This window comes from Cricetulus griseus, chromosome 3, assembly GCF_003668045.3.
Source record: "Cricetulus griseus strain 17A/GY chromosome 3, alternate assembly CriGri-PICRH-1.0, whole genome shotgun sequence".
Classification (NCBI taxonomy): domain Eukaryota; kingdom Metazoa; phylum Chordata; class Mammalia; order Rodentia; family Cricetidae; genus Cricetulus; species Cricetulus griseus.
In genome coordinates this window covers 84,627,101-84,640,361 of record NC_048596.1, presented here as the reverse complement: position 1 = coordinate 84,640,361, position 13,261 = coordinate 84,627,101, and positions in this window count along the sequence as shown.

The window sequence follows — 13,261 nt, the reverse complement described above, 5'->3', positions numbered from 1 at the left end:
GAAAATGTGTCACAATTGCAACAACGATTTTTCATTCCTCCTTTGCCACATCCCACATGAGAATCTGAGTTCCCAAGTTCACTTATTCTATCCAATTTAATCTGGTTCTATACATGCATGTATACACACACGCACACGCACACACACACACACACACACACACACACACACACACACCCCACTGAAGAAAACAAGCCTATTACAAAATACCATGAAATTTAAAATATAAAACTATTCTGTATAGTGAACATCCCATGAACCATATAAACCTATACAAATGCACAGCTCAAAGCACCCTCTTGGACTATTGCCTATAAAACTCAAAAGGGTCTAACCTCAGAAAGGCTCATAATTTCTGTTAGTAATGCCTTAGAATGTTGTAGTGCATAAAGGCTCCAGTATGACAAAAAAATAGAAATTAACTATAACGTAATACAAGTTTAGGGATACCAAGATTAAAATTATTTTTGAACCTCAATACAACTACTCTCAGCAAGAATTTTAATAGTGAGAAAGAACTAGAGTCAGGTGTGGTAACACAGCACCTTTAATTCCAGCACTCTGGAGCAGAGGCAGGTGCTCTGCGCCTATGAGTTCCAGGCCAGACTGGTCAACACAATGAGTTCCAAGACAACCAGGACTATGTAGAAAGACCCTGTCCCAAAAGAATAAATACATGCCTAAATACATACATATATAAGAGAATGAACTGTATCTAAGAAATTTTTAGTAGTCAAATTTTCTTTCAGCATATATTTGGGTTTTCCGACTCAAGAGTAAAATTACATATATTCATTCCTGGGACTCAGCTAGCTATTTGATACATTGTGCCCTGAATTACTGAAACTTTCTTCAGCCTCCATCTTATTTTAATTGACTTTCTTTTTAAGTTGTTGCTTCTTTAAAGGAAATACAACCAATTTTATATAACTTGAGATCCATTAAAACTCTTCTACAGGTTTCACATCCCTCCCACCCTTGGCTCAGCTACAGAACATTTCTTTATAATGTAGTGGTGGCATCATTTTTTTCATGCTGCTGATAATGAACAATGCAAGCATCCAGAAGCCAAAGGAGTGGCAAAGATAACAGCAGGTAAAGGATATTAGCTACTGCTTCTGCAGCCTATATGACCACCAGTCCTTTCTCAGTCAGCCATTATGTCACAGCCGCCTGAGTTAGAAGATCTCAGTGAGCATGTTTAATTTGGAGAAATGAGTTGTTAAACACTGACAAAACCCCAGATCAAAACCAGACAAGAAGCCTGCCACTCTGAGAAAAGGCCTTTAAGAACCTAGAAAACATGAGTTTCCAGATTACAAAACTAACAAGAATAAATCAGCAGCAGTTTGAACATTCTCGGGAGTGGGAAGAGGTTTTTGCTGCCACTGCTTCTACCATAGTCTCTGTTCTTTGTCATCGTATAATAATTCCTATTTCTTTACTCTGAGGAAGAATTTACTTCCATGCTACCCTTCAATTCGAAGTTATGGAGTCTGGGGAAACAGCTCAGTTGGTAAAGTTCTTGCCATAAGGCAAGCATCAAGAACTGATTTCAACTTCTAGAACACATATAAAAAGTTTGGCATGGTGGTGTGCACTTGTAATTCCTAAACTGGGGAGACACAGACAGGCATATCCCTGGAGTTCTCTGGCCAGCCATCCCAGACAACTGAGCAAGTCCCAGGCCAGTGAGAGACCCTGTCTCAAAACATAAAATAGCATCTGAGAAAAGACATTAAGGTTGACCTCTGACCTATACACACACACACACACACACACACACACACACACACACACACCTGAATACAAGTGCAGACATCCATACACAAACAAAACAAAAATATGAAATATGCTAGCTTTGTATGTGTTAAAGTTTAAGCTATCAATATGTAGCACCAGGAACAAATAAAAGAAATTCAAAACTAATACTCAGATCTGAAACTTTCCAAATAACATTTTTTCTGCAACTATGCTTGTCAAATAAATAGAAGAGTATGTGACGGTACAAGATACAAGATTGTACTAATTCATAATCTTAAATCAATAGATCATTTACTTTGATAGTGTTTTTTCTTGCTCTCTCTCTCTCTCTCTCTCTCTCTCTCTCTCTCTCTCTCTCTCTCTCGTGTGTGTGTGTGTGTGGTGTGGTGTGTGTGTGTGTGTGTGTGTGTGTGTTGCTGGGAATTGAACTGAGTACCTTGTACATGCTAGACAAGCACTCTACCTCTGAGTTATATTCCTAGCCTCAAGTGCATTTATTAATAAGCCACTTCTCTTAATTTTCACATATATCTGACAAACTTGAAGAAAAAAAAATCTGAAAGATTTCTTTGTACCTTCAAATATACCCACAATGTTACTGACCACAAAATCCAGCTAAGAAGAAGAAGTGTGGTGATTAAGCTGCTGGTCTATGGCCATATCTCATTTATATTGGATATGGCCTTTCTAGAAGTCACAAAGATACAGTGAGACATTTCACTATCAGACTCACCAAACAGTAAGTAATGATAGCAAATGTTGCCCCAGTGCTCCCTGAGGTACTACCTGAATCCTACCCCCAACCATCCTTTACATCACAGACCAAAGGCCACCTCATACTAGAAGCTTTACTCGGCATAGGAACTTCTTCTCATATGCATGTCTCCATAATAGTAATTACCACACTGCTCAGAATTACCCATATTCATAGCTCCTCAAGGACTATGCATTTTCAGCTTTGAAATCATGTAATCAAGTGATTCACAACCTTTACACCATCAAGGATACTTGCATATATTCCCCTTCATGAGACCCATATTTGAAACTAGTCACCTATATTATTGCAATTGTCAAGTCATTGAAGACATATAGAGCAATGTGCAATGTTCCTAACTCATCAGGGCATTACTCATTTACATTGGTCATGGGAAACACAGCAATGGTATCTCTGGAAGTGAACACAAAGATAAAGCAAATGAGCACTGAAATGGCAAGACAAGAAGGCCAAATAGCTAGCCCTGACTGATGGCATACAAACTTTGGTTGGAATAAATAATACCCTGAAGCAAAACCCAAAGAGACATGCATTCACATCACGGAGGCAGGGAGGAAGTATGACTGGTAAGTCTATCTGTCCTACAGACTATTTATTAAAAAAGACTCTGGATATGAATGTAATTTAAAAACTGGAGAAATCTATAAATTATTAGAGAATAAAGACCACTTCTCATGCCAAGAATGTAGTATTGATCAAACAACCACTGTCGGTATCTCCTAATACAGCTATCCAGAGGTATTCTACAAACTTTTGTATTTGGTATCTTAACATTTGATCTTCTCAGCAATTCTATGTGATAGATTCTATCACTCTCCAATCTTTTAAATTAGTAAATAGAGACTTGAAGAGGTTATGTAACTTTTCCAAGGTCATACAACTAACTAGGGTAAGATGCAAGAGGAAAGATTCAAGAAATAAAAACTGAAGGTCTGGTTCTGGTCCTTTCAGGTCTATCATTCAAATGAAGAAAAACATTTGTTTCCATTTATCCTTAAAGTATTAAGAAAAAGACTGAAATGTGTCTATTGGACAAAAGAACTCTCCAGTGTTGTGAACTATTTTTGTATATAACCAAATTCAGTTATAAAATATCTTTCATTGCAGGCATACAAAAGGAAGAGAAATAATTAATTGACTAGAAAGAGTAAGAATCATCAGTATTAAATGGATAGTGACAGATGGAATGACTTTCATAATCTCTTCCAGAATTAAGGATTGGAGTTTCATCACATGTAAAAGATTATGAATCAAGATACTATTTTCTCACTTGGGACTCTCCCAAGTTTTCTAGAATCCAGGTGAGTTCTTTCTAGGAAAGAAAAGAATATACATGGATGTTTCTATTTTAAAGAAGAGGGGGGGAAAGCAAGTTGTTCAACTGGCCAAATGCTACATTTGGTAGTAAACAGGTAGTAACGCTGGAATGGAAAGCATAAGTCTCCTGTAATGAATATCAATGTTCTCAGCAGAAGGAAAGGAGCCTTGAAAATTAAGGTTTCTGCCTTCAAAGACGTTCTTTGGGTGCTGAGAACTGAGTACCCAGTCACATTTCCCAGTGATATGTCTGCAGTACAAAAGGAAGCCTTCACAGCCATGTTCCAAATGGGTTCCTTTTTAAACCTGTTAGTTAATAATATTTACATATATATATATATATATATATATATATTAAGTTCCATTTCTTTTTACAAACACTGAGCTTTTTTAGACTAGGAAAGTGAAGCATTTTCAATTTTCTTTGTCTAGAATTACTTTCTTCAAGGAAGCAGAAACCGTATTTAGAAGGTGAAATCAAAAACAGCACTGAGGTCCCATTTTGCATTTGGATGAATATATTAAAGATAGACAATTCAATATATCTCTTTACTCTGACTAGACACAATAAGCTGACAAAGGTGACAGAAATGAAATATCATGTAAGGAGTTATCTACTGATATTTTTGGATAAAAACAAGAGAACATGAGATAGCATGAAAAGTCTGCATACCATAATATGCACATCATACGATGCATTTATCTTATTTTTATTATGCCGATTTACATGTGACATCACTGAAAAGCATCAATTCAACATATATAAATAATTTGATCCAAAATAATTAAAACATGAAAAATTCTTACAGGATTCATATCATATCAGGCCTCCACACACAGTAATACTTCAGTCCAAAGAAAGCATCAAAAAGGCTTCATTGACCCTGGAAGCTTCCTAATGAAATACACAAAGTGGAGCATTGCCACAAGCAACACAGCGGAATGTTCATAGAGAGAAAACACAGAAATGCAAAGTCCAGAAAATCAAGGAGCACATTTAAGCTGCTACCCAGAGATGTAAAACATCCTAAAATAGACACAGCTTTAGAGTACCAATTGTTAGATCCTCCTACTTCACCTTTCCATTCATGACAGGTTTCACTGTATCACAGTTCTGTCCCCAAAAGGTTAAGACATTAATTCAATTCCTTATAAATAAAATCAAACATCTCCCTGTAAATTCAAAGAAATAGCTCTTTTGATAAATAAGATTTCTACATTTTCAATGCATTGCTTTTTACTTGGAGTATGAAAGAGAATGTCACCACACATTTTTGTGTGATAAAAAAGTAAAACAGAAGATTTCTGAATTCTTCTCTAAACATTTTGAAAAGATATTTTCCCAACATTATATACTATGCAAGTTACTGAGGAATACTAAATATATAGCATTGTAAAGCACAAATAACTAGGCAGTTGACTTTTAATGTGGCTTATTAGTTTATAGTGGATTGCAGCAACTCCAATTAACCTCAGAAAATAACTCACATCCTTCCTAAAGATGAAAGTTTTTTGAGTGAATGGTAAAATGAGTGATATATTAGGGGTCTTAGAGGAGCAAGAAGAGATTCTGAATATAAACAAGCCATCATTCTGGTAAAAAGAAATACAAACAACTAGAATAAAAATAGTTGATGCACAAAAGCCATAATGAGGGGGTAGCGTGAAAAATAACTTCGACTTTGAATGGTTTGGATGAAATACAAATTATCCACAGAAAAGTGTGGACTGGCATAAATGTTTGTACAAAATCATAAGTGTATTTCAAGAAGTATGCAGAGGCACCCGCCTGCATGATGCACAAGGCCCGGTGATGCTCTAAGTGCCAGTGCAGAGCCCAAACCACTGCATCTTAATTACCATGCAGCCTCAGATATATTGCCTTTGATATGGAAATGTTCTTGTTCTCTCATCTTCACATATGGTCTCATGCACAGAAATCTTTATCTGATTCATAAAAAATAAAGTAGAATCCAATCTCAACACCTGACCTCAGTGCTTAGAAGTTTTTTACTAAGCGTGGTGTCACTATAAAAAGAATGGCTAATATTGGTGCAAAGTTAGATATTTTGAGCAATGATATGAAGAATTTGCAGTTAAGAATTGAATCAATACTGCTTCTCTAAGATTTTAGGGTTTCATGTTTCCTTTTTTTAGACTACCATAGATTTGAAGAAAAACATCACCACCCTGTTTTGGAGGTGAGAGCCTGAAGGAGAATTAAATGATATTCCATTTCTCAACCCCTATCCACAGTCTTCAGTTGATATTTATATCCAAACTATGACAATCAGATACTAAATACTTGAAAAGCTCCATCGATACCATAATGCAAATTTTGAACTATTTCCAGTTTGACTAAATGTCTAAACAAAATAATTAGCTGAAAAGCCTTACCCTCTTCCACAGAACAAGGAAAATAAAAACATCCTTCCTAAGAATGAATAATGAATATATAATGAGAGGATGGTGAGAATCACTGATATCTCTCACCAAACAATTAGTGCTTGGCTAACAATTGAAGCAACAAGGCCATATCATCTGTTGAAAAAGTGCATGTGTCTAGTAAAAATTGTTTTTATATACTCCCAAGCACTGGCTTTTTTTTTAATCAGACTATTGTCACATTTGGGACACAATCACAAGGAAAAGCAGAATCAGGCTGATAATATGAAATGCTGCTTTGGCTAGCACCTTATTTCTCCCTGTTTGGAAAAAAAGAAAAAGAAAGAAAGGAAGGAGGGAAAGAAAGAAGCAAGGAAGGAAGTAAGGAAGGAAGGAAGGAAGGAAAGAAGGAAGAAGGGAGGGAAGGAGGGAGGGAAGAACCATATTCTTAAGCAAGCCGAAGTGAAAACCCAGAGGCAATCCAATTCTTCTTCTAAAAAAAGCAGTGAGTGATTATTTTGTTCATTATAGCAGGTTTCTATAGTAATACCTGCCCTCATTAAACCTCATATATCCATATAACTTGATCAATTCTGAAATGGCCTAGGCTAATTTTTAAAAATATATATAGTAACATGACCCATCTAACCTCATGACGGCAGCTAATACACCCCATCTGCAAATCATCTTACAGCAAGTTATCTATGTTTTATCATTTCTAATACCTGTCTGTGCCTGATATGGCACTCTTAGACATATTTGCTTGGGAATGTTTTACTTGACTTCAAAAACATACATACATACATACATACATACATACATACATACATATCTCCAACTATGTTTAAGCAAATAGTTCTCATTCAAACACAAACTGCAATTTCATAAAATGCTGATTTTAAGTAGTAGAGAAATATAGATGATATACATATAGATATATGAATTATCTTACTAATGAAGATATTATTTTTTTATTTTGTAGATAAGCAAACTAACCAATCTGAAAATACAGAAAATACTAAAGCACTAAAGGCAATGTGTCATCTTATTCACAAGAAACACCATTCCTTCTAGTACCTACTGTATTAATTGAAAGAGAATTATATAAAACATTACAGATTTGTGATATTAAAGATATATATGTGTAGCAAGTTGATCAGTGACTTAAAACCCAGTATCTCTTAAAACAGGACAAATAGAAACTGATATAAAACCTCAATAATGCCACCAAAGTTTATCATTTATGTGTTTAAAGTTACGTACGTTGAAGCTTTATAAAAAGGAAGATTTGCTGGCATGTTGACATGTTATAAATCTTTCCTTTTCCCTTATAAAGAAAAATATTTGTTGTGTTCTGCTGCTACTGAAAAGATGCTTGACAGACACTATTCTCACTACATATCACTCCATCTAAGACTAATGCTGAAGGCATTACAGAGTCAGCTTAAGGCACAGGCACATAATAACTGCCTGATAAGTAGTCTTGCAACATTTGTTGTTACGATATATTATTGAGTGTTGTAATTATGTAATATATTACAGAATATATCATACCTCATAATTATAAAAAAGCTCAAATTTTTGCATTTTTAAAAAGCACATGTACACTAAGAGAACATTTTTTTTCATCACTTCAAACATAACAACTAAAAGCAACAATGAACCAGATAATAAACAAAAAGCTCATCATCCTTCCCTGTTAAGAAATGTGGAAGTGCAGAGAGGAAAGGTGCCTGAGAAATGCAGAGTCTCTCCCTGGTGTCCAGGTCCAGGTTACTAGCTGTCTTTGGTCATAGACTAGATCCAATGACTGTAGTGCACATTTGCTTTCGAAACATGAAACAGTGTTTGGTTGCTCGTTCCCTTTTCTTAAGAACAGGCACAATATTTCTTATGACGGTTCTCAAATATTTAGAAGAAATTTACATGTCTTTTGCCTATGCACATGTGCACATATGTGTATTCAACAAAGATGCTCTGGAACGTGCATAGATAATACATTTGTGGGCTGAGAGAACTGAAAATGCAGTTATAACCTTGTTCCTGCTATTAGAAAACACTACATCGGTTAATCAAAAGCAAGTGAAGCTTAATAAGCCATGCCCCTACTTCCCACATGGAAAGAACTTTTGATACTGAGAGAGCTAACTCTGTCCCACTAACTTGTGAAGGTTTGGGAAATTTTTGTTTTGAAATAAAGAGAATCTTCCCAGTAACATGTCTGAGAAGCCTAAAAACAAGGAGAGGAGGCAGACTGATGCCAGTACCTAATGCTGAGTGCTGAATTCCACAGAGACTACACAGGGTGACAGGTCATGTTCAAGGCTGCAGTGGACAGCAAGCCTTAAAGCTGACCCAGGCTGGGATGGGGAAACTGAGCAGGAAACTCCAGCACCCATCTGAGCAGACAGAGGGGACAAGGCATTGATCCAAAACACCAGGAATGAACAGGAATGAAGAGGAAGCCAATTGATCTTCCCAGCGACACACACACACACACACACACACACACACACACACACACACACACAGGTTCACTAGCAGCCCCAACCAGCTAGGCCTAAAGCCGGAAGCAGAAGCCACAATCAGGGCACTGACACTAAATTATTGTGAGAAACCTCTGAGGGTGGAGGAAGCAAGGAGACAAGTGAGCAGTTCTCAAGTCTCTTCCCAAGCCAGGACACACAGTGCCAAGTCTGGCTGTTCCCAATAGTTTAGTACACACAGGGGGGTCCTCGAAGACTCCCCAGTATAGCAAGTGGAGAAGTGTATGGCCAGATTCTCTCTGCATCTCCATTCCCCATCTAGCCTGCAACCTTGAGTACCCTCTCCTAATCAGTATGTCCCCCTCAGCCGAAAACTAAGAAAAATTGTAGAAGCAGGAAAGACAAAAATCAAAATCGAAGCTTCATGGTCAGTCTTTCTGCCAGGGCCTCCCCAGCCTGTCTTGGCCTGTTCGGATTCCCTCGGGAGTCCTGTAATCCAGAACTGAACTGAGCTGCTCAAGTCAGCCAAGCCCGTGCCTATGGGCCTTGGAGATGAGGTGCTGAGTGCGCAGGCTAATTATACATGTGGCATTTGGGCAGCCAACTGTCCAGTTGACACCTTACCTTATGAGGAAGCGTCCACCCCAGCAACTGTTCAAAACAAAATGCCATCTCAGGATCAGCTTCGCTTGCTCTGGGTCGGCTCAGGGTTGCCTTTCCTACCGCCTCTCGCACTTAGTACAAGAATGTGGCCTAGGGAGGCCAGTCGCAGGCAAGCAGGCCCGCCAGGGTTGGGGGGACAGGCGGGGCGGGCCTTGCCAGGTGTCCGTCCTGTCCCCCCTCACTGTGGCCCAGCTCGGGAACCTAACCACTTGACCTTTTTATTCACCAAACCCACCTTCTAGAAATAGACTGGGCGGGGCTGTGTCTGTTCTCGGGACCAGGGGGAAAACCCGGACATGTGACTACAAAGGACAGAAGAGAGGAGACCCTGGTGGGCGGGGGAAGGGGCACTCTCTCCACTGGGTTTCTGGCTGGGCGGTTCCGCCAGGGCCAAAAGCCAAGCCACTGGAGTGCGCGCTGGAGCCCAGCGTCCAGGACAGAGGAGTCACCAGTACTCCCTCACGGACAGTGAGGCAAGAGGTCCGGAGCCCAGTCCAGTGTGCCGCCAGGACAGCTTCGGGCTACCTTGAGACTGAAACTTCAAGTGCGGCCCTTACAGGAGGAGACACACAGAAGCAGCCCAAAACAGCCCATCTTGCTAGTTGCCAGCCCAGTAGATGACTTATTTCAGACCCCAAATAGGAGCGGCAATCAGTAACTGGTCATTCACACAAACAAGCATATTCAAACTTGGTCAGAATCAGACAAGCTTAAGTAAAACTCAAAATACGCCGGCAACGACCACCTTTTATCTGTCGGAACACACCAATTCTCTCTTTTTATCTTAAAGCTGCGCGGACCGGGAGCTAATCCGTCCTCCGCAGAGCCTGGCGGTTCCTTTGCCGCAGTTCAACCCCAGCAGCCTTTGCACAAGTCCGGTTCCTTCTACGCACTGCCCTTTAAGGGAGAAAGCCGAAAGCAGCTCCCCCGGGGCAGGCGGGCCTCGGCAGCACCGCCTCCCATCCAGGGCCCAGCCGGTTCTGCGGACCTCGGCCGGCAGCACATAGGGCAGCAGGCAGCGGGCGGCGGGCCGGGCAGGAAGCCTAGAGGGACGAAGGTTGCGGGCCAGGCTCTGAGCCGCGGGTGCCGGCAGAAGCGCTGAGAACCTAGAGGCCGAACCCGAGCGAGCCTTACGCGGCCGCCCCTAGCCCAAGCCGCCAGCGCCAGCGGTCCAGCCTGCGCAGCCTGCGTGCTGAGCAGAGGACCACCGTTGGGTTGCCTTGGAGTTCGGTTTGTTTATTGCTGAGAAGATCATAAAAAGTAACGTGCAATAATGGAGGGAGCGAGGGGAACTGGAGCGTCCTGGGAAAGTCGTGGGCAGCCGCGGTGGGCGAGGGATAGGAGGAAGCGCGCGGCTTCTGGCCACCCGGGTTTTCTTTAGGCGCTCCTCCGGGTAAACTTCACCCCGGCGCGGAGCGCTGGGGAGATCCTGGAGTCCCGCCCTCCCTAGGCCAGAATCAACCCCACAACTAACCAACGGTCCCAAACCGAAATGGGGGGGGCGGTATTTCAGAAGCCCAGAGGGACCTCCCGGCCCCTGCGCCCCAGCCTAGCTGACACTGACGCCTCTGAGAACTGCGGCGGCTCAGTCACACGGCGAATCAACCCGACACTTTTCAAGAAAAACAAAATATTCATTCGCTAAGAAAACTTACTTCGCATTTAGTCTCTATTTGGGGGGTGCGGTTTAGGTCGGCTCTAAAGGAAGCCCGTTTTGTCCAGGTTGGATATTGTCTACTTATAGATCAGCCTTTGGGTGAGGGTTTAATTTATGGCTTATGCATTCTTTTAAGGTCGATTTACATGACCTCCGGCTACAACTGAGACTGCCGAGGAGGGCACTCCAGTCGTCAGTCGGCCAAACCCACAATTACAACAGCCCTCCCCCCGTCTCCTGTGGCTCTAACTCCTCTGGCAAGCTAACTGTTGTCTTTTTTTCTTCTCTCTCTCTCTCTCTCTCTCTCTCTCTCTCTCTCTCTCTCTCTCTCTCTCTCTCTCTCTCTCTCTCTCTCTCTCTCTCGCTTCTTCTTTCTTTCTGGCTCCATTTTTTAATATCACGAATAAGATGAGATATCACTTTGAAAGTTTCGTTAAAACTTTCTCAAAACCCAAACAAGCATGCGGCGATGAGAGAGCCAGTGTTCACAAAGCCCTCAAGATATTGCCCTCTCGTGGGCACAAAGGGCATTACCACCCAAGAGCCACATCTGAACCCTAAGCTGGTGGAGAGCAAGAGAAGGGGGGTAGGAAGATAGAGGAGAGGGAGGGAGGGGAGAGAGGAGACAGGAGAGAGGAGGCAGGGGAGAGAGAGAGAGAGAGAGAGAGAGAGAGAGAGAGAGAGAGAGAGAGAGAGAGAGAGAGAGAGAGAGAGAGAGAGAGAGAGAGAGAGAGAGAGAGAGAGAGAGAGAGAAGACAGGCACACTAACTTTCATCCCACACTTGTGCGAACTTCCATGAAATACCTACCTCGAACTTTACGGAGACTTAACAATTCATTCTCTAAGCCACCTGACTTCTTTTTCATTTCATTCCCATTTCTATAGATTAGAGTATCTACTTGGGGACGCCAAGGTGGAAGAATTAGGTGGGCCAAGAGGGCAGACAGATTTCCGGACGAATACTTGCGATGGCGATAACAGTTCTGCTGTCAAAGGTGGCTTTGGCTGTCTCTCCCTGTCCTTTTGCCTCGGTGTTCCTACGCACAGTTATCTGAGGCTACAACATGTGTTTTCTCGGAGTGATTGGGGGGGGCAAGAAAACCAAAACCCGCCTCGCAGATCTGTCACCGTCTCTAGAGTAGGGCACAACTCTCCGAGAGAGGCAGGCATCCTGAGGATCCGCGAGTCCGCCGCAGGCGAGTAGAGCCGGGCCCCTTTCTCTACCTCGGCTCGTCCGCCTGCCCGCCCGCCCGCCCGCCGCCGCCCGCTCTCGCGAGCGCCCTCCTCCCGGTCCCCTCCCGGCAAGCCAAGGCTTTGCCACCGGCTGCGCTCGCCTGCCTCGCGTCCCTCCGCTGTCCCACCCCAGCCGCCGTCCCCACTCAGAGAAACTAACCCCAGAGGTGCCGTGAAAGGCAGGAGTGGGAGGCGCTGGGGCCAGTGCCCGGCCCGACGCGGGGCTCCGGTCCCCTGCCCCCTCCGGCGCCCCAACAGGTAGCTCTCACTGCTGCTCTCTTAGACTGCCTCCCTCGCTCTCTTAAGTCGCTCGCTCCGTCCCGGTTACCTGGGCGGGCTCCAGGATGGTACCTCACGGGAGGGCTCCTTGTGCGCTGCGCCGCGGGAGTAAAAGGCATTAAAGAAAAAGGGAAAGATACAAATTTTAAAAATTAAAGAAAGGGGAGTCGGTGCTAGGTCAATTAGCTGAGCCTGGGCAGCAAGGGAGCAGGTCCTCAGCGCTGCTGCCCCGGCCCGCTGCCCGTTAACTCAAGTCTGCGGGGGTGTCCTGCCCCGGGCCAGGGGGGAGCGCTGAGCGCACAAGTTTGCTGCCGGGGTGCCAGGAGGTGCACGCGGAGCCGGGTGACAGGGGGCTTCCCCCCTTGAAACAAGTGAAGGCGATGGTTAGTGCTGTCAATCTTGGCAATCAGTGTGAGCGGCCATGTCGTAAGTATTCAAAGCATTTCCCGTCGTGCAACATCAGAAAGTGAGTGGCCAGGGCATTGATCTGAGCGAGGGAGAGGAGGCAGGGCTCCCCTCCCAGACAACACAGGCAAGATGAGACAAGAGGCGAAGGAGGCAGCAAGCCAGGCGGGGCGGCTGGGAGGGAGGGGGAAGGGCTGGGGAAGAAGGAGGGGAGAGCAGGAGGCAGAGGCAAGAGCAAGCCTCCGAGAGAGGAGGGCAGAGAGACCGGCAGAGGCTGGGACTGGACGCGCCGGGGG